This window comes from Mixophyes fleayi, chromosome 1 (assembly GCF_038048845.1).
Source record: "Mixophyes fleayi isolate aMixFle1 chromosome 1, aMixFle1.hap1, whole genome shotgun sequence".
NCBI lineage: Eukaryota > Metazoa > Chordata > Amphibia > Anura > Limnodynastidae > Mixophyes > Mixophyes fleayi.
This window is the reverse complement of record NC_134402.1, coordinates 82,265,972-82,285,061: the sequence shown is the minus strand read 5'-3', so window position 1 is coordinate 82,285,061 and position 19,090 is coordinate 82,265,972. Positions and strand designations below refer to the sequence as shown.

The 19,090-nt window shown below is 38.2% G+C and overlaps 1 protein-coding gene across 2 annotated transcripts in view; it reads left to right on the top strand.

Annotated features, from left to right (window-relative positions):
• The first annotated feature begins 2,660 nt into the window (after window positions 1–2,660).
• WDR17 (WD repeat domain 17) overlaps window positions 2,661–19,090 on the top strand; it is a 113,380-nt gene continuing 96,950 nt past the window's right edge. The window contains exons 1-2 of one of the 2 annotated variants that reach the window (XM_075197559.1): window positions 2,667–2,761; window positions 3,556–3,569. The gene's annotated coding sequence lies outside the window, so the exon portion shown is untranslated. Of the gene's footprint in view, window positions 2,762–3,555; window positions 3,570–19,090 lie in introns of both variants that reach the window. The other variant, XM_075197550.1, reaches the window with a different exon arrangement.

The window sequence follows — 19,090 nt, the reverse complement described above, 5'->3', positions numbered from 1 at the left end:
ACTGTGTAGCTGCTGCGGATGTGAGGTGGTTTCTTTTGCACAGTGACAGCAGTAACCCAGGGAAAGAGGTCAGTGCTTGTGATGACTGTTGCTGTCTCTGCATAGCTGCATGCACCTGGGTCATTATGTCACCTGTACCTGGTTTTTACTGCTCGCCTCTCAGTCTGAACCATCCAATCTAGTGTGGCAACCTGTATGACAGTGGTACATATTGCTGCTTCGGACTGCCAGCTGCATTAGTTCTGAATGCCTATGGCTGTGATAAGAATGTATTCACTTATTGTCAGTGTGTATTATCTGAGATTAGGGATTGATGGGATTAGGTAAAAGTCGGAACTGCCGGAATCCCGGAACGCCGGAATGAGTCAGCTTACTATAGCACCCTCTGCTGCTTGGTGTCTTGAGTGAAGCTCGCTGTGCATTCTGTTCTGCTACACAGATATGTTCTCTGTAATATGTAGCAACTGTTACACATATTATATTGCATATACAGTATATTGTATTGTGTGTATGTGTGTGTGAATATATATATATATATATATATATATATATATATATATATATATACACACAATGTATTTATATACATTTATATATATCATAGCTACATATTCTAGTTATCCGTTCTACCTGTCTGAATGTATGTTGGAATGAAGCGCTGAGTGCATTACCAATCCATTCCAGCTGCCGTAATGGAGCTACAAGGACCTTAACCATGCATTCCGGCTGCCGGAATGGGGCTATGAGAACCTAAACCATCCATTCCGGGTGCCGGAATGGGGCTCTGAGCACCTTGCCCATCAATTCTGGATGCTGGAATGGGGCTCCATGGACCTTAGCCATCCATTCCGGCTTCCGTAATGGAGCTACGTGGACCTTAACCATCCCTTCCACCTGCCGGAATGGGGCTATGAGAACCTAAACCATCCATTCCGGGTGCCGGAATGGGGCTCTGAGCACCTTACCCATCCATTCTGGTTGCTGGAATGGGTCTGTCAGTACCTTAGCCAACCATTCTGGGTGCCAGAATGGGGCTCTGAGCACCTTACCCATCTATTCTGGATGCCAGAATGGGTCTACCAATACCATAGCTATCCATTCCGTGTGCCGGAATGGGTCTCAGAGTTCCATAGCTATCCAGGCCGGGTGCATGAATGGGTCTGTGAGTACCACAGCTATTCATTCTGGGTCCTGGAATGGGGTTTTGAGTACATTACCCATCCATTCCGGCAGCCGGAATGGAGGTCTGAGTACATTAAGCATCCATTCCGGCTGCCAGATTGGGTCTGCCAGCACTTTACCCATCCATTCCGGCTGCCGGAATGTACGGTTGAGTACATTAAGGCATCCATTCCGGCTGCCGGAATGGAGCGCCGAGGACCTTAAGCATCCATTCCGGCTGCCGGAATGGGCGTCTGAGTACATTAAGCATCCATTCCGGCTGCTGGAATGCAAGTCTGAGTACATTAAGCATCCATTCCGGCTGCCAGAATGGGGCTATGAGTACATTAATCATTCATTTCGGCACCCGGAATGGATTGCTAGGATACCCAGACATCTATTCCGGCACCCGGAACGGATAGCTAAGGTACTCAGAGCCACATCCGGGTGCCAGAATGGATGGTTAGAGTACTCTGAGCCCCAATCCGGCACTTGGAATAGTTGTCTAAGATATTTAGGGGGGTATTCAATTGACGGCTGGATCGCAGAAAATCCCGCGCTCTAAAAATATTACCGTTAATACGGTAATCCTGCGCGTAAATACCGTTAATACGGTAAGCTCGCAGCTCAGGGAGCCGCGAGCTGAAATCCAGCGAGATATTACCGTATTAATGGTAATATTTTTCGAGCGCAGGATTTTTGGCGATCCCGCCGTCAATTGAATACGCCCCAGGAAGCCCAATTCTGGTAGCCGGAATGGATAACTAAGGTACTCAGGCATCCATTCCAGCACCTGGAATGAATGCTTAAGATATTGAGACATCCATTCTGGTAACCAGAATGGATGTGTAAAGCGCCCCATTCCGACATACATTCAGGCAGGTAGAATGGATAACTAGAATATATAGCTATGACATACAGAAATATATAAAAATATATTGTGTGTGTGTATATATATATATATATATATATATATATATATATATATATATATACACACACACACACATACACACAGTACAATATATATGCAATATAATATGTGCAACAGTTGTTCGACATATTACAGTGAACATATCTGTGTAGCAGAACAGAATGCACTATACAGGCAGAGAAAACACAGCAAGTTTCACTCAAGACACCAAGCAGCAGAGGGCGCTGCAGGGAGCCAAATCATTCCGGCTTTCCGGCATTCCGGCAATTCCTGTTTTCATCCACACCCGGGATTGATCACTGAAAACTGGGCAGAGCCCATGTGTATCACTGTTTTTAGCTTGGTACAGTTTATTAGCTCTAGCAGTGTTTGAATGTATTAATGTTATATTGTAGTACTTTCAAAATACCATCCTGTGTTTGTGCTTTGGTTAACCTGTATACTATTGTTTTTTTATTTCGTTATTTTGTAAATAGTGTGAGTTGTTATTGGTGCTAGCTGTCAGCTTGAACATTTCCGTATGACTGTATCTATTTTGCACTTCACATTGACAGGGCTGTTCTTTAAACAAGTTTCAGCACCTACCTGCTGTCCAGGTAGTTCAAAGCAGCGACAAGAGCCCCATCCCTGGCTATACAAAGTTCCGCAACCCAGTCCTGAACACAGGTAGGGGTGCTGAGCTCACTTTCATTTAGCACCATGTGGCTCATGGTAAATCGGTTGTTGTTTGTGAAATGAATTAATTTTGTCTTATATAATTGTTTAGAGTGTACAAGTTGTATGTTATACGAGGTATCATATCATATTTCTATCTTTTTTATAATTAAGATGCTAAACTATTTTTTCTCTGATGAATATTTTTTTCTAATATTATGGGTCTCATGCTGATTTGGATGCATATGTGCCCAAAAAGTAAGCCTTAAAAGCCTGCATGTAAAAATAAAGTATTTACCCCCAAAAACCGAATTACTGAAAAGTGCTTATTGAAATTGCAATTTTGTTGCTAATCTTTAAGGATATGAAATATATATATATATATATATATATATATATATATATATATATATATATATATATATATAAAATGATCCTGTTTACAATCTAAGGTATTCAATTTCAATTAGCCACGACCATTCCGGAGACACTTTGAGGCGAATATTTTTTACATAAACATCCGCTCCTTCTTCCTTGTGCCCCATAAAGGTGTGAGGATAAATCAGAGGGTATTTCTATCGTAGTAATGGTAAAAGTGCGCAGGTACGGTATTCTGAGGAATATTGCGGCTACTTGAATCTGCCCCTATATGTCTGTGTTCATTTTTTTTTTTATCTTTTAGGTGTTTTGATTGTTACGATTAAAATATTTATATTAAATTCACATCTGACTCATCTTACAGTTTAGTAGATTTTGAGTGGAGGTATAGTGCTGCTTCTGTAATTTATTATTTCCTTGTTCAACAGGTTCAAAGAATCCTGTAAGTCAGCAGCTGGTACTTATCTGCCTCAGTTATTTTGAATGTTATTAATATTTACCTTGTATTTAGTTGAGCCACACTATTAATATTATTTAAGTGCCATAGGTCCTTTTTTTTATTAGGTTTCATTCAAATAGAAAAAAACTAATACAAGAGGTATAATCTTACTTTTTGTGTACTAATGAAGCTAGCAACAACTGTATTTTACAATGTGCCCAAAAACCATGTAATATAGGCATGAACAACAAAGAAAGCACCAATCAGCTTCAGAGATGAATCTGTAGCCAGCCAATCTGAAGCAGCTAGCTAGTGCTGGCGACTTCATCATCAGGCACCAGCTAGCGATACGGCTGTATTTGGTCAGCTTTGCATGCTCCTTCCCTTCCTGTTCTACTTTTCTAAGCTTATAGAGGTGCAATAGTGAACATACACAGTACAAATTTGTGCATTTTACTCTAAGTAAACGAGTCTACTCCCAATAATATTTGCTGTGTGCACAGCATATCTTTTTAAAGTCACAGATCCTGCAGTGTATGATTATTAAATTTATTGTGCAGTTGGTGTGACCATATCTTGATTGCGAATATTGTTTTGAAATTCTCAAATCATCCTCCCTTTAAAAGCAAACCTATTTTTGTGGGTCTTCCTGAGTGCATTACTTGGTTGTTTATTGCAGATGATCTATAATGCAATAATTTGTATCTAATTATTAATATATTGCAAAGGGATGTAGATAGTAAGTAGATAGTTCATGTATATGTTAAAGAAAATATTGCACACAGTAACCTCAGACTTGTTCGTAAAAGTGTCCTTTGTGTTGTGTTTGTGAGAGTAAATTTCATCACAGGCCAACATGCAATGTGTTTTATGATGTCATAATCTGATTAAGGGAAATATTTACTAATGTACATAATATGCATGTAGAAAGTTAGTTCTAGGTAAACGTCAATCATTTTCAATCTTGCTTGGAAAAAAACTTCTAAAGTGTTTCTCCTCCTCCACATATTTGAAAGGATGGGGAAACTGATAGCATGTTACGCCTTTATTAAATCAATCATTTGATTTCTGTTTTGCTTTTAGTCTGATGTAAAAGGCTTTAATGATAAAAGTGTCACATTAAATTAACCTTATGAAAGAGGCACAGGTTTACCATGGACATATAGTTACACAGTTAGTAAGGAAAAGCAACAAAGTCAATCTTTCATAAATTCGAATTGAGTTAAACCAGAAGAAGACAAAACCAAACCGCAGTGTGACAGTTGCCAATTAAGTCTCACCGGGGTCAGTCATTCTTTCCTGACCCCCAAACTGTCCTCTACTAATTAAAGCAACACATATAATTTCTTGCCTATTTTTAAATTCTGTTATTGAACTTGCAATTTTGCCACCTCATGTGGTACAGAATTGCACAGCTAAACCAGCTAAATAACCTCTCTCCTGTGAATATGATGAAACTGCCTTTCATCTGCAATTGACAATGCTTTATCCTCTATATGATCATTTCTACAAATCGGTTTATTGACCTTGAATATGTGTATACATATTAATCAGGTCGCCGTATAGTTTTTCTAAACTCTATATAATTTAACTCCATTTATTAATGAGTTTTCCCACCTTTTATATGATATAATTTTATATGATGATAATACTATGTTTTTATCACATGCATTTATCCCCCATGCATCTCAATGTTTTATTTGCCTTTACAGCACACTGCTTGGCACTGTGTGCTGCTACTCAGTTGTTTGGTAATTAGTATTCCTTTTCAATCTCAGTTTTCTTCCAACTCTATTCCATTTAATTAATTAATTTAATATAATTACACAGCCTAGAAGCATAAGACTCCATTTATCTATTTAACATTTCATCTTCCACATCGTGGCCCAGTTTTCTATTTTGTCTAAATCTTTTTGGAGCAAGTTACTATCCTGCTTCACACTAATAACCCTACATAGCTTAGTGTTATCAAGCGAATATGAACACCATAGATTCTAGGCCATCTACAAGATCATTAATAAAAAGATTAAAAAGGACAGGGGCTGCATTCTTCTTCCTGGCAAAACCTTCTTAGCAAAATCTGGTACCGGGAGGCCATGAAGAAAACCCCTGCATACCTAAATAATAACTCCTACAAGTACACGCAGATCTGGTGCGATTGGTTCTTTTATAAAAGTCCACCCCCAACCCCCCCCTATAAGGACCCTTCCCAAGACTACTCAGTCCCTCTTCTATAGTTGTATTTAAGCATTAATCTGAAGTCTCCTAATTAAATTACATTGTCTATATAAATTGTGCTTACCCCACTGAGATATGGGCAATAATATCACTTTAATTTAGAAGTAAGGAAAAAGGTGTGCTTTGTTTTGCTTGTAGTTTAATGAGAACATTTGCTCCTTCCCTTGTAGAGAAGATTGATCGAGTATGTTTATGCAGATTAACAAAATAATAACCCTCTGACTGGTAAAGGAGAGTAGGATCGATTATCGAAAATGCATTAAGTAGGGTGTTACCCAAAGGGAAGAAAGAAAACTAATCCAAGATTTTAACAAGTGTTGATAATAATCCCCCCAAATGTAAGGGTCTGTATTTTATACTGGTTATAAGAAAGGATTGTGCACAGGATCAGTGTACTGATATTGTTTGGGGCAGCACAGTGGCTAAGTGGTTAGCACTTCTGCCTCACAGCACTGGGGTCATGAGTTCAATTCCCAACCATGGCCTTATCTGTGTGGAGTTTGTATGTTCTCCCTGTGTTTGCGTGGGTTTCCTCCGGGTGCTCCGGTTTCCTCCCACACTCCAAAAACATACTAGTAGGTTAATTGGCTGCTATCAAATTGACCCTAGTCTCTATCTCCCTCTCTGACTGTCTGTGTGCGTGTTAGGGAATTTAGACTGTAAGCTCCAATGGGGCAGGGACTGATGTGAGTGAGTTCTCTGTCCAGCGCTGTAGAATCAGTGGCGCTATATAAATAAATGATGATGATGATGATGTTTTGCAGCGAAGGCACTGTTCTGGAAAATTGCATGGCATCGCTGCATTGGTGTTATATCTGGAGTCATGTCTGATATATGTATAATCTATGATTGATCGGGGTAAGAATTGTAAATGAGGATTTCATGAGACAGTGATGCATTTTGCTATGGGTTACAATTTGTTCCCCCACTGTTTATATCTTGGCACATTTTGCATATAGAAGGGGAGCCCCAGAACCAAAATACTATTATTAGGAACAAGGGACTTTAATCAAGTTGTTGCATACAGTGGAAAAAGCATTTAAGAAAAAATTAACCCAATTAGGAGAGCACAAAATGTTCCCAAAAGAAACTCCAGGCTTAGCTGTAAAAAATGTTTTTATCTGGTTGCCTATAGTGTTAATTATCAGGAGACACTACTTTGAAAATGTTTCCATGCCTCATTAGCACACAATATATCAATGGCACCGTATATTATGTAAATATGGAAAAGTAATCATTGCAATTAGGCCCCAGGGTATTCTTTGCTCTTAGGAATTTTGATTGACTGATTCCTATGCACTTAAATTCAGTGATGACAATCTTTTGGTTGCAACAAGTACACACGTATGTTGTTGATGTTATACTTGTTTTGCTCTATATCAAATATATAGAATGGTAGGAAATACTGTCCAAGATCAACTTTAAATCTCAATGTAAAAATAAAGCTATCAAGTATTTGCGTGCTACATGAAAAACAGACAGTATTTAACTTATGTGCAAAATAATAAACTAATTTGCCCCCCCTTGCATTGTACCATGGTTTGTCCAGGAGCAAACTCACTCCTTTTTTTGTTTTGCTCTCCTTAATGAGGAGGCCCGCTGTGTCCATAACATTATAATCTAATCATATACACCACACCTACCCAAGATGATAAAACCATTGGAAATGTTCATTATGCACTTCTATTCCATTAACATCATTATAATGGATACATTTTAACATGTAGATTACATAGGATTAGAATTTTTAATGATAACAAACAAAACCAGGGGAGCAGTGTTGATAATTTACATTCATTATATAATATATGATAGTATTTTGCCAGGAAGAAATACACTGAGCTTTATCTCTCATTTTCAAGTATGCCCTGGGTAGATCACACACCAATTTTGGTTACAGTAGAGGGGAACTATACATTACATAACATACATGTTTATCATATAAAATAACATATGTTTTTAAATATCTGAGGCTGGGTGCAGATATAATAGACATGTGGTACTCAATAAGCCCAATGTAACCATATGTAGACTTCTGGAAGTGGATCTAAGGTGTAAAGGTGTCCGAATGTTAGACATTGATTATTAGGAAATTGTCTAGAAGGTGTATGAAAGTTTGACAGGCAAAGTGATTTCACCTGGAGTCCAGGAACATCCCCTATCATTGAAAAACAAAAATATATTTTCATGACTTTGGATAAAATAGGTAGTAAATAGATGGGTCTGTAGTTTGTGATAACAATTTTGTCACCTCTTTTAAAAGGATAAGGATAACTCTTGTAATTTACCATGCCTCAGATTGGGACCTGATGGCATAATTGCTAAGTTTGGTAAGGAGGCTTTAGACTTAAGGACACCAAGGCACAGAAACATTGGTTGTTTAGTTTGAGTGACAGGAGCTTATTGCCAATTGTCCCATTCACATACTAGATTGAACATCCATGAGTATATTCTGGAGTACCAATATGGAAGCACTCAATCAGTGCATCTGAATTAAGGTCACAGTTATGCCGGGCTAGTAAAAAGTAGCACGTCCCACAAAGTGCTTATTAAATGTACTAGCAATAGCAGTATTAGACAACATCACATCATTCTTTATGATACTAGCAGGGTTCTGAAAGATGCATGACTCAAATAAATAATTAATAACCATCCAGAATTTTGTAGGATTTTAAGTGCTTTGATAAAATGACCAGGGTAGTAGTTAATAAGGCATCCACAAGGCATCTATAAATCAGTAGTATCCATAGTAACCCAGGGAAGGTAAACTCAATGCACTCATTTGTAGCACTTTGGGGCATGGGTGTCACATAGTTTTAGCAACTCAGACTGAAAAAATCCAATGCAGAATCAAATTCAGGTATCAAGTTATTTCTATATCAGGAGCCGTTGTTAGCTCATTAAAATGTCAGGCACAATACCATAATTAAGGATAAGGCTGGGACAGGATGATAGGATTCAGTTTAGCAGGAAAGGATTAGAGGAATTAAGATTGGTCCTAGATGATTGGTAAATTAGTTGATTTGAATTATGTACAGAATTTGCTGTTTTTAGGGTCAAGGCACGTGAAAAAGTTCCAGAGGTCTAGAAGTTCACTCTTAGCATTTAAGGTGAGAATGCTACCCAGGAAGTATGACATATCAGTAATGATGGAATTGGAAAAAAGAGGCAAACCTTTCAAACTCTGTGTTCAAATACAGATGGACTACAGGGTTTATAGAAGAATGTATAAAACATAAAAACTCCTGAACTTAAAGCAACATTTATCACTCTTTTCTACATGTAGAATATCCATGAATGGCTGTAAATGCATCAGTAATTTTGTGGGTTACCCAAGTTTCAATAAGAATTATGACTTTGAGCTTATGCAGAAAACATTTAGTTTATCTAATTTGGGTAGAAGACTATGAATATTTATGTGGGCAACAGCCACCCCTGTAGGAGTTTTAAAGATATAGTCAGTGGAACATTGGAGCATATGTGTTGAAAGGGAAAATCCAAATCTTAATTCAATATAACCTGCTGAGGAAATTATGAGAATTTAAAGATATTTAAGTTATTGTTTGTGATTTACATGGGAGGTGTGACTTCTACTACTGTTGGGATTACTGGCTGTTGGGAGGTTTGTTTTCAGCACTCACACATAATATAGTATAATATAACAGACTACATTTAAAAATATAATACAAAAAGTACAACGTTTGGTGAGTGACAGCAGAAAGTGTGCACCTGGGAGAGGTAATCTGAGGAAGGAGCTATAATGGGTTGAAAGTAAGGTTACAAAAACTATAAAAGATGGTAAGTAAATTTTCATGAATAAAAGTAGTACCAACTAGTAGTCATCAGTCAAACCCAGTCTGTGACAAATAGTTTTCCTATAGTTCACTGTGTAAAAATATTGTTAGAGAACAGATGTTGTAGCCCAGTTATCCCCTCAAAAATATCTTCAGCCATCAATCAATTTTACACCTGCAAACCATCAATGTGCCCAATATTTTAAGGACAGTCCTAATTGTTTTCTTAGGAATAAAGGCAAAGCCTAACAATTCATGGGCAGAGCCATGCCAGATTTGGACAGTGTTGAGCAGATCTGTTCCATGGCTTGCATATGAGCATAAGTTTCCTGAGTTTCAGTTTGGAAAATTAAAATGTATGTATCTGCAAATGATGCTTACAAATGACTGTAGAAAAAAAGTACTGTATTAGGGATTTCAGCACCAACTACTACTAAGAATATCAATTTACGACAGCACATATATATATATATATATATATATATATATATATATATATATAGTATGTACTGTAGGGTTATACCCAGGGGCTGGCTGGGCTGTGGGGCATCTGCCCCCTGGGCCAGTCCCATAGTGTGATATCTCGGGCTAGGCTGCTGAGTCGAGTCTTGTCCCCTGGACTATACTTTGCCTGCCCTCCCCTGGTTATACCATCTATTGATGTTTAGCCTTGGAGAAAATGGAAGTGGAACATTTATTAGTAATATTAATTAGAGTACTTGCAAAGAATAAAAATATATAGTATGCACAATACATTTAGTGTCACTACATAGAGTATCTGTCGGATATTGTAGAAAGGGATTGTTAAAAGTAGAGGACCTATAGGGAAACAAAAGTACAAACATTGATTATGATACATCTAACAAGTTCCATGACATTTATAAAATACACCGAAATCCTCCCATGTGTTTATCCACAGAATACCTGCATTGATGCTGGAGAGTGTGTGCTTGGAAGCAATTAGAGACTTAAACAGCAACAAATATATGCTAATTGTGTGTGTATATTGTGTGTGTATATTCGTGTGTGTGTGTCACGTGTGCTCTTATGAGTAGATTGCCTCATGGATTGTGCTGAAAGAGGATTTGACTCAAAGACATGAAAGCTGATTATTGTTTGGCTGAGCTACCTTTTAATAGACCATCATGATAATTCTATATAGAATGTCACATTTCTAAAGCCCTGCTGAAGGCATCTGCAGTTTTTTTCACCCAATTATAATTAGTTAAACGTAAAATAGTGAACCATAATTAGATCTCCAATGTGACCTGGCTTTTCCAGGACAGGTTTCTATCTTCCCACCCTGAAATCTTTCCTCATAAGTTTCGTTTCTCATTATTCAGTCCTGAATCCCCCAAATTAACATAATAGGTGGACTTAGAGTCTTGTAACTGTTTTATTTATTACAATTAGTCATTACGATGTGGCGTCTCGTGTGGATCTCTCCCCACCACACCGAGCCATTCTCAGTGAACTCTGAGTGGAAAAGATCAGTTCTGCTTTTTAAATAGAGCTGCAATATATAATATAAGCAAAATATTACATAAAGCAAAGCTCTGCTCCAAAAATATAGCAGTGGGTTATATACACATTAATACATACAACCCATGATGTCTAATGATAAAGTAAACCCAAGATAATACCCATGCATTGGGTAAATATGGTTATGCCACCAAGCATACTAGTATTTTTTTTTATTTGTCACAAAAAATGCACATACATTGAAAAATATAACCAAAATATATTTCTTACATCAATTTTGCATTTATTTTGTTAGTGAAGGCAAGTCATGATTCAGAGGGCATTCAGAGAATCTAACATCCAATGTATGAAAATGTTGTGGATTTTGCAACATATTTAAATGTCTGTAAAAGTTCCAACATTTTTATGCAAAGACACTATTTAGACAGCTGAGCCGACTTCTCCACTTGTGGTACAGTGAGAATGCCAGTATTTCTTTATACAGAAGATGCATTGTTTACTTGAGTGATTCAGGAGAACAGTTACAATTGTACATAACAAATCACAGTAGCAAAAGGTACAAAACACAAACGGAAAACAAAACAGTTAAAACTGGACTTTAAGGGGCACATTCAATTGTTGGTGAAAACGCCCAAAATTTTGCGGCGCGCGCACTATTTCCGTCATTAATAGTGCGCCTAAATACCGTTATTACGGTAGTTTCTCGCTGGATTTCAGCTCGCGGCTCAGGGAACTGCGAGCTGAAATCTGAGTAGAATTACCGTAATAACCTGTTTACTTTTTCCGTGGCGGAAAATGTAAACAATTGAATATGCCCCTAAGACTCACAGCCGGCAAACTGTAATAAACCTGTAATAAATGGGTCTAAGAGCCACCACACATAAGTTTTCAACTGTGGCCTAATGTGCAACATTGCAGACTGAGCTAAGAAAATATATACGGTACATATAGATCCGTGGGGTGGGGGGTAGTCATGTGAGGGCGAAGTTCAGGGAATTGTGGCATCATGGAGGCTCCAAGTCCTGGAAGTTGGCAGATGCGGGAGAATATCCTACTGTCTCAGGAGTCTGGGAGATCTACAGAAATTGAGAGCCTCCCGGACATTCCAGGAGAGTTGACATGTATGATAGATATAGATATATATATATATATATATATATATATATAAATATAGATATATATGTATATATACATATATATATATATATATATATATATTTATAAAACTTAACAGTATTAACAAGCTGAATGCAGAAGTAAACATTGTGTAAACATTTTCTTTAAGAGCTATGTAGCTAATTTTCTGTACTTTTAACAAAATGTTTTGCAATCGATATTCCAAAAAAAAAAGTAATTATTCTTCATTCATTATTTATTTAAAATGTATGTATGTGTAGATTTTACTAGACATTTGGGAGCAACATTTTGTAAGCCCCCCCCCCCACGTACTGCTCAAATGACCTGATTAACCAGTTCACGACTATCTAATATATTGCGGCAACAAAGGCTCCCTTGCATAGTCGTAACAGACCTTCATAGAGGAATAAATGCTGCTAAAAACTAAAATGCAGACAGGAAACTAATAGTAATAATCTCTTCTCCCTATAATTGTTTCAGACCTTGTACAAAATACGCATATTTGGAACCGATATACTAAGGAAGACTAAATGGTTAAACATAGGAGTAAATATCTGGGGCTGCACTAAAAGAAAGCTGTTTAATCAGTGAAAGAGGCACAACTTTAAAAGATAAAAATTGGTCTCATCATAATTAACAATTTTACTTGGTAAGTGACTCACGTCTGTGTAACTCAATAACATTTCAAAGAACCTATTTTTCCGCCTAAAAAATCCAGACTAATTTGCATAGAAATAAATTACAAAATGTTATTACCGATTTATTTTTGATCTAAAAGTTATATAATGTACCACACCTATCTTTGCCTAACATTTTTTTTCCTCAATAAATTGCATTCTATTTGCATTTCTGTAGTCATTTAAAAGTCAACATCTTTCAGTGTGTTGCATCTAGCTACATCAATCTGTATTTGAACTCTAGTTTTCCTTAAAACAATTGATTTGGTAAATGCATTTACAGTTTCTAGTTTACCAGACCACTTATTGAATATTGTTTTACTGGCTGAAAGCTTGTTCGTGCATGCCAATCAAACAAACAAATGAATAATTATGTCATGCAGCGATACCACCGGGAGTTGTATCTTGGCAACAGCCGAAGAGGATACCATAGCAACATCTCTTTGTGAACTTTAAATACCATACAAATCAGTGCATACAAACTAATGTGCAAGTAAATATATTCTAGTTCATATACAGTTATTTAGCCAGTTTTATAGCCAGCGTAAGTTTGACAATGGAACATGACTTGTGCAAGTAAAATTATACTTTCTTATGTAAAATAATAGACATTTGCTGTGTAATTAACTCTCCCTTTTACTGATGTCCATAAGCTTTCTACAGAGGAAAGGAATAAAAACAATATTGAACATATACCTAACTATAAAAGAGCAAAAACCTGTTTTGATAAAACCCTTGTTGTTCTATCAACAAGAGACAGGAAAGGAAGACTGAAACTTTATGGAGCACACCCAATGTGCACTGCAAAATACCTTGAATTAGCATTACACTAAGCTCTTTGTAGGTGCCTCCACGCCAATGTGTTTAGAGAGGCAGAAAATGCTGAAGAGGTACACAGACTAACATTGAAAACATTGCTTTTCGCAACAAAGCTTCCAGCCTCCTACCACTATTCTCATTAAAATAAACTTTTATATAATATACCTCGGGGTTTAGCCTCTTTTATGGCTTCCATTAATTGTGACAGTGAAAAGATATAAGATCCTCCTTTATTACATGGGGCACTTGTTTGTATATTGAACATTTTATCCCCTTTCATAGAGTTCTCTTTGAAATTTACTATTCCATCAAACTGCAACATGAAGTGGAAAATTGATCCCATTAAAAGTAGAGATGCTCAGGCTCGGTTCCGTGAGAACTGAACACACCCGAAATTTGCAGATCCCTCGGAATTGAAAACGAGGCAAAACGTTATTGTTACATCATCAGATCTCAGATCTCGCAAGCTTTGGATTTTATAAGTACTGCAGTCCACGGCAATCCAGCGCCATTTCACAGAAGGACACAGAAGGGATAGCACAGTTCTTGGCAGTTTCTAGTGCAGTTGGGCAGCATCATTGGTAGAAAAGAAAGAGGAGGGGTAGCAGTGTTCTTCAAAGTCTCCAGTGACATTCAGGCAGGGTTGGACTGGGCCGCCGGCTATCACCCAGTAGGCCCCCGGCTATCACCCAGTAGGCCCCGACCCCGATTGCTTCTCTGTTCGTTGGTGGGGGGAGTGGGTAACTTTAAAGAAAAAAATAGATATAAAATACTCACGTGACCGCGGCGCCAGCGACCCTCCTCTCTGCTCCGTTATCACTGAATGTTGGGCGTCACATCATGACATTACGCCCGACATTCAGTGAAGAGCGGCACAGAGAGGAGTCGGCAACAAGAGAGAAGACCGAAGAAGAGAAGAAAGAAGTCAATAGAAAAGGCAGCATGGCAGAGAGTGAAGGGGGAGCACAGACAGCATGACAGAGAGTGAGAATGGGCAAAGGCAACATGTCAGAGATTGAGAAGGGTCAAAGGCAGCATGGCAGAGAGTGAGAAGGGGCAAAGGCAGCATGGCAGAGAGTGAAAAGGGGCAAAGGCAGCATGGCAGAGTGTGAAGGGGGGCCAAAGCAGCATGGCATAGGGTGATGAAGGGGCCAGGAGAAGGGAGGGAGCAAAAGCAGCATGGAGAGTGCAATGTGATCATAAGGAGGCGCAGCATGGTGATTAAGGGGCACAGTAATGTGTGTGTGATAGCACAGCGGGCTTGTGGCAATGTAATATGTGTGTGGAAGGTGGTGGCTAACTAATAGGTGCTATTTTGTTTGTGGGGTGATGATGGGGCAATTTAATTTTATAGTGGGGACTATTAATTTAAGATGGGGTGGTTTGGGGGCTATTAAGTGAATGTGGGGGGGAGTTTGAGGAGCATGAGGTCTATTTATTAAATGTGAATATGAATTATTTAATGGCAGTGACAGTTGCAGGAAATAGGTATATTTATTATATGTAAATGCTATTAATTTATTGCTGTGGCTGTCTGGAGGGAGGGAAAGAGGTTTATTTATTAAATGGGAATACTATTACTTGTTGTTGGGGCTGGAGGAAGGGCTATGTATTAATTGTGTGTCCTATTGATTTAACGCCAGGGCTGGTTGGAATTTTCTAAATGTACCCATTTTTTTTTTATAAGGCCCCCAACATTCCAGGATCCAGACAAGCCGCAACTAAAGAAACCAGCTTCCACAGGTGGTGAAAGTGACAAGAACAGGTAGGACAGTCTGTCAAATGTTCTGAGTCTAGTGGGACAATCCCGATTTTTGGTGACTGTTCTGCCCAATCTAAGGGGCAGGTCAAGACTGTGTACTCTTTATATACGCACTGCATTCTTTATATACTACACTATGGTGCTAGCTGTCCTTTGTGGGCTGACCACACCCCCTCTAGTGTCTGGTCTTGCTTCTTTGATGGCTGGCCACACCCCCTCTGGTGGGCCTCTAGCTTTGCAGTCCCCCTGTGGGCTCTTCATGTCCCAGTCCGACACTGCATTCGGGAGAGCTACATTGCTCCGTTGCTAATTGTCATTGCTTAAATACAAATAATAGGTCTGGCAGGCTTGATCTTCTAAATCTGCAGTCTTTGTTTGAAAGTGTGTGAAAAGAATTTTGTGACCTGTGAGGTGGTCAAAATTGACTGCAAATGACTTGAAATTAGTGTTATTGAGGTTAATATTAATATAGGGGGAAATAAAGCAAAAATATGTGATTTTAGCAAAAAAAAAAAAAATAGGGATTTTCGAGAGAAAAATCGGGAACCAAAACATGCAAGGGTGGTTTTGCTAAAACTAAAACCAAAACATAAAGTTAATCCAGACCCAAAACCAAAACCAAAACCAGAACACGGGATCAGTGAACATCTGTAATTAAAAGTAGAGGACAAAACCCTAATGTCTCCAACTCTGACCAAGTGCAAAACTCAAGTCCTTTTGCAGGGTGGCCATGGCCATGTGCCCCTCTGCATGGGAAGGAATGCCCTGAAAAATGCAAGCACAGAGAGAACATACAAACTCCAAACAGATGTGAGCTGGTTGCAATAGAGCCCATAGCCCCAGTGATTTTACTCAGAAATGCAAGGGGTGGAGACTGTACTTACTGGAGGCATTCAAGATTTAGCGCAATATGTGGATCCTTTTCAGCCATGCAAAATATATGCTAAGCTGGTACAGACCTGCAGGTACTTGGACCTCAGCCACTACTTCATAAACACCTTTCCACACATGAGGTAGACAACCTTTGTGTCCTAGGTTATGTAGGGCATAAATCATATTTATATAAACAGTATTTTAGAGAAAAATAGAAAATACAACAGTTCTAAATAATAAAGTATGTGGTCCACATGGGAAAGTAGATCAATAAACATGAAATTCAGAATTAGTTGTGATTTCACCAAGCTTGGACCTGAGGTGAAATGAATATGTCAGCTTCACCCCACCTTATAAACCAAAGCACCTCTCCAGTCTTCCAAATCATTGATTTAAAGAGTAAATTTAAAAAAAACTTATCAAGCAAAAGACTATTTAATATGAAGCTCAATACCCTCAGAAATGAAAGCATCATTCTCAGTATATCTTAAATATAACATGGGACTAAAAATAGAGTAAAGAATTGTAAAACCTAAACAACATTTATACCAATAATGCATGTGAACAGAAACACAATTCAATTAATTATTTCTTTTAAAACATACTGCTAAATACTTCTGTTATTGTCCTGCTATGGTACCACAACTTGCTAATATGAGGACTAAGAAAAATGTATAAAAAAATACAAAACTTGTTGAATCTTGGATATTTTATATATATGTACAATCTTTATAACATACTGTTTTGTTAATTATCTGCACCTTGGGGGCCTAAGGTAATTGCCTCAATGTCTTGCCCTTGAGCTGAGCCTACATTATCAACATAATCATCAACATTTATTGCATAGCACCTACAAATTCCATACTGGGTAATTCAGACAGAGAGGTAAGAAGGCCTTGCTCACAAGCTTACAATCTATAGGACAATGTGTTGTATACATGAGGTATATTGCATATTGGTCCATCCAGATTGCAAAGGTAAAAAGTGCTAAGTGGATTATATGATCCACTCCCACAGCTATTTTGGTCAAAGGGTTGTTGTCTTGTGTGAACTGTGTAAATGGTGGTAATAGGGTACTTTAGGGAGGTTGAGAGGGTTTTTGAGGAATTTAATAAGCTTGCCTGAAGAGGTGGGTTTTCAGAAAACATTTGAAGACTGTATTAGTCTTATTGTCCACTAGAGTAAATGCCGCAAAGTGGGTACAGCCTGAAAAAAGTCCTGTAAGCGGGAATAGGAGCAGATAATGAGTATGGATTAGAGACGTCCATCATGCTGCTATTTATGCGCCATGTGGTAAAATAGGCCTAATGGTGTCTGACTTTCTGAAAGGAAAAGAGGTAGTGCAGGATAAAGAGGGTCTTATTTTTGTTATCATCCTAAAAATATTGATAGATTGTGGGGGAAAGAGAGCTTGGCTGGTGAGCAATCATTGTGTGCTTACAGCTAGCTTGCATATATTTAGTTTGTCTTTATAACTATAGTGTACATTTTAGGTCAGCCTCTTCACATGGAGTTATTTTGTTGCCTCCTGCACATCTCATAACACAGTGCTGGACACATCCTGAAATAAGCTGCGACGGCTGTTTCCTACTTAAATAGAAAAATATTTTGATAACAGTGGAGAGTTTACTTACTTCTCAATCCAGCAAATTCCATCAACTTAAAGATTCCTACTCTAGTTCTGTGTTTTAGTTACTCACTAGGTGATGACATGATGACAGTGGGAAATCCGTTGATTAATAAATTTAAACACTGGCATTGTATATTTTATGTTGCAATGCTCTGGTGGGCAGAGCACTCTTTCTGAACCCCTAGCACTCCTGCAATCTCAAATATTTGCTGCACATCAGAAAAGCAGCTTTGGACCCACCTCGTGCTTCAGTTTGCACAAGCGCACTTAATTTTCTGTTGAGGCACATGGGTTTATGAAAGAATATGACAGCGTTCATGAAGGATCAGGAATTTGTACCGACCAATAGGAGCAGATGGGCAGAGTGAGGAGTTTCTAACAAAGTACAGAGTAGCTACACCAGTGTGCCTTGTTTTGTGAAGCAATGCAGACTTGGAGGAAGAAGAGATGGGGTGAATTTGTAGTGGTATTCCATGAATCTTGTACCAACTCAGAGCTGATGGTCTTCGGATCTCTTCCTATTCTTAATGGGTCCCGGTTTGAGAAGACATTTCCAGGTGCACTCAAGCAATATAATAGAAAGCTTAAATAAGCACAAAATTGCCAATGTATTAAAGACCATACCTATGTACCCTCAATGAAATAAATGAAGCTAAATCAAGTTATTGTTAAGAAAGAGACATAAACCCTTTAATTCAATAAAAGGTATGATATAAAGTTGGATTTTGATGTCATTTATACTTTTGCAAACTTTATCCACTTCTCCGCACAAGTAGGTGAACTTCTCGATTATCAAGGTGTCACTCATGAGTATAGGCATTCACCTTGCAGTGCACTGACTGGACTAAATGCACACCTGTACAAAACCAAGGTGTTTTGCAGTGCAATTCACAAATCACCACCTCCTTGTTCTGAACCGTTGCCAGTGCTGATGTGGTATGGGGGAGGGTACGGTGATAGAGAGACAGAACACTGCCCAGTTGGGCTATACGCATACTCCCTGGTAAATGGGCATAGGAAACTTTGTTTCCCCCCCAATAAGCATCAGTATGTTCATTTAAAACACAGTAGCCTTTAAATCTGACCTCTTTAAAGCTGAAACTGAATATCTT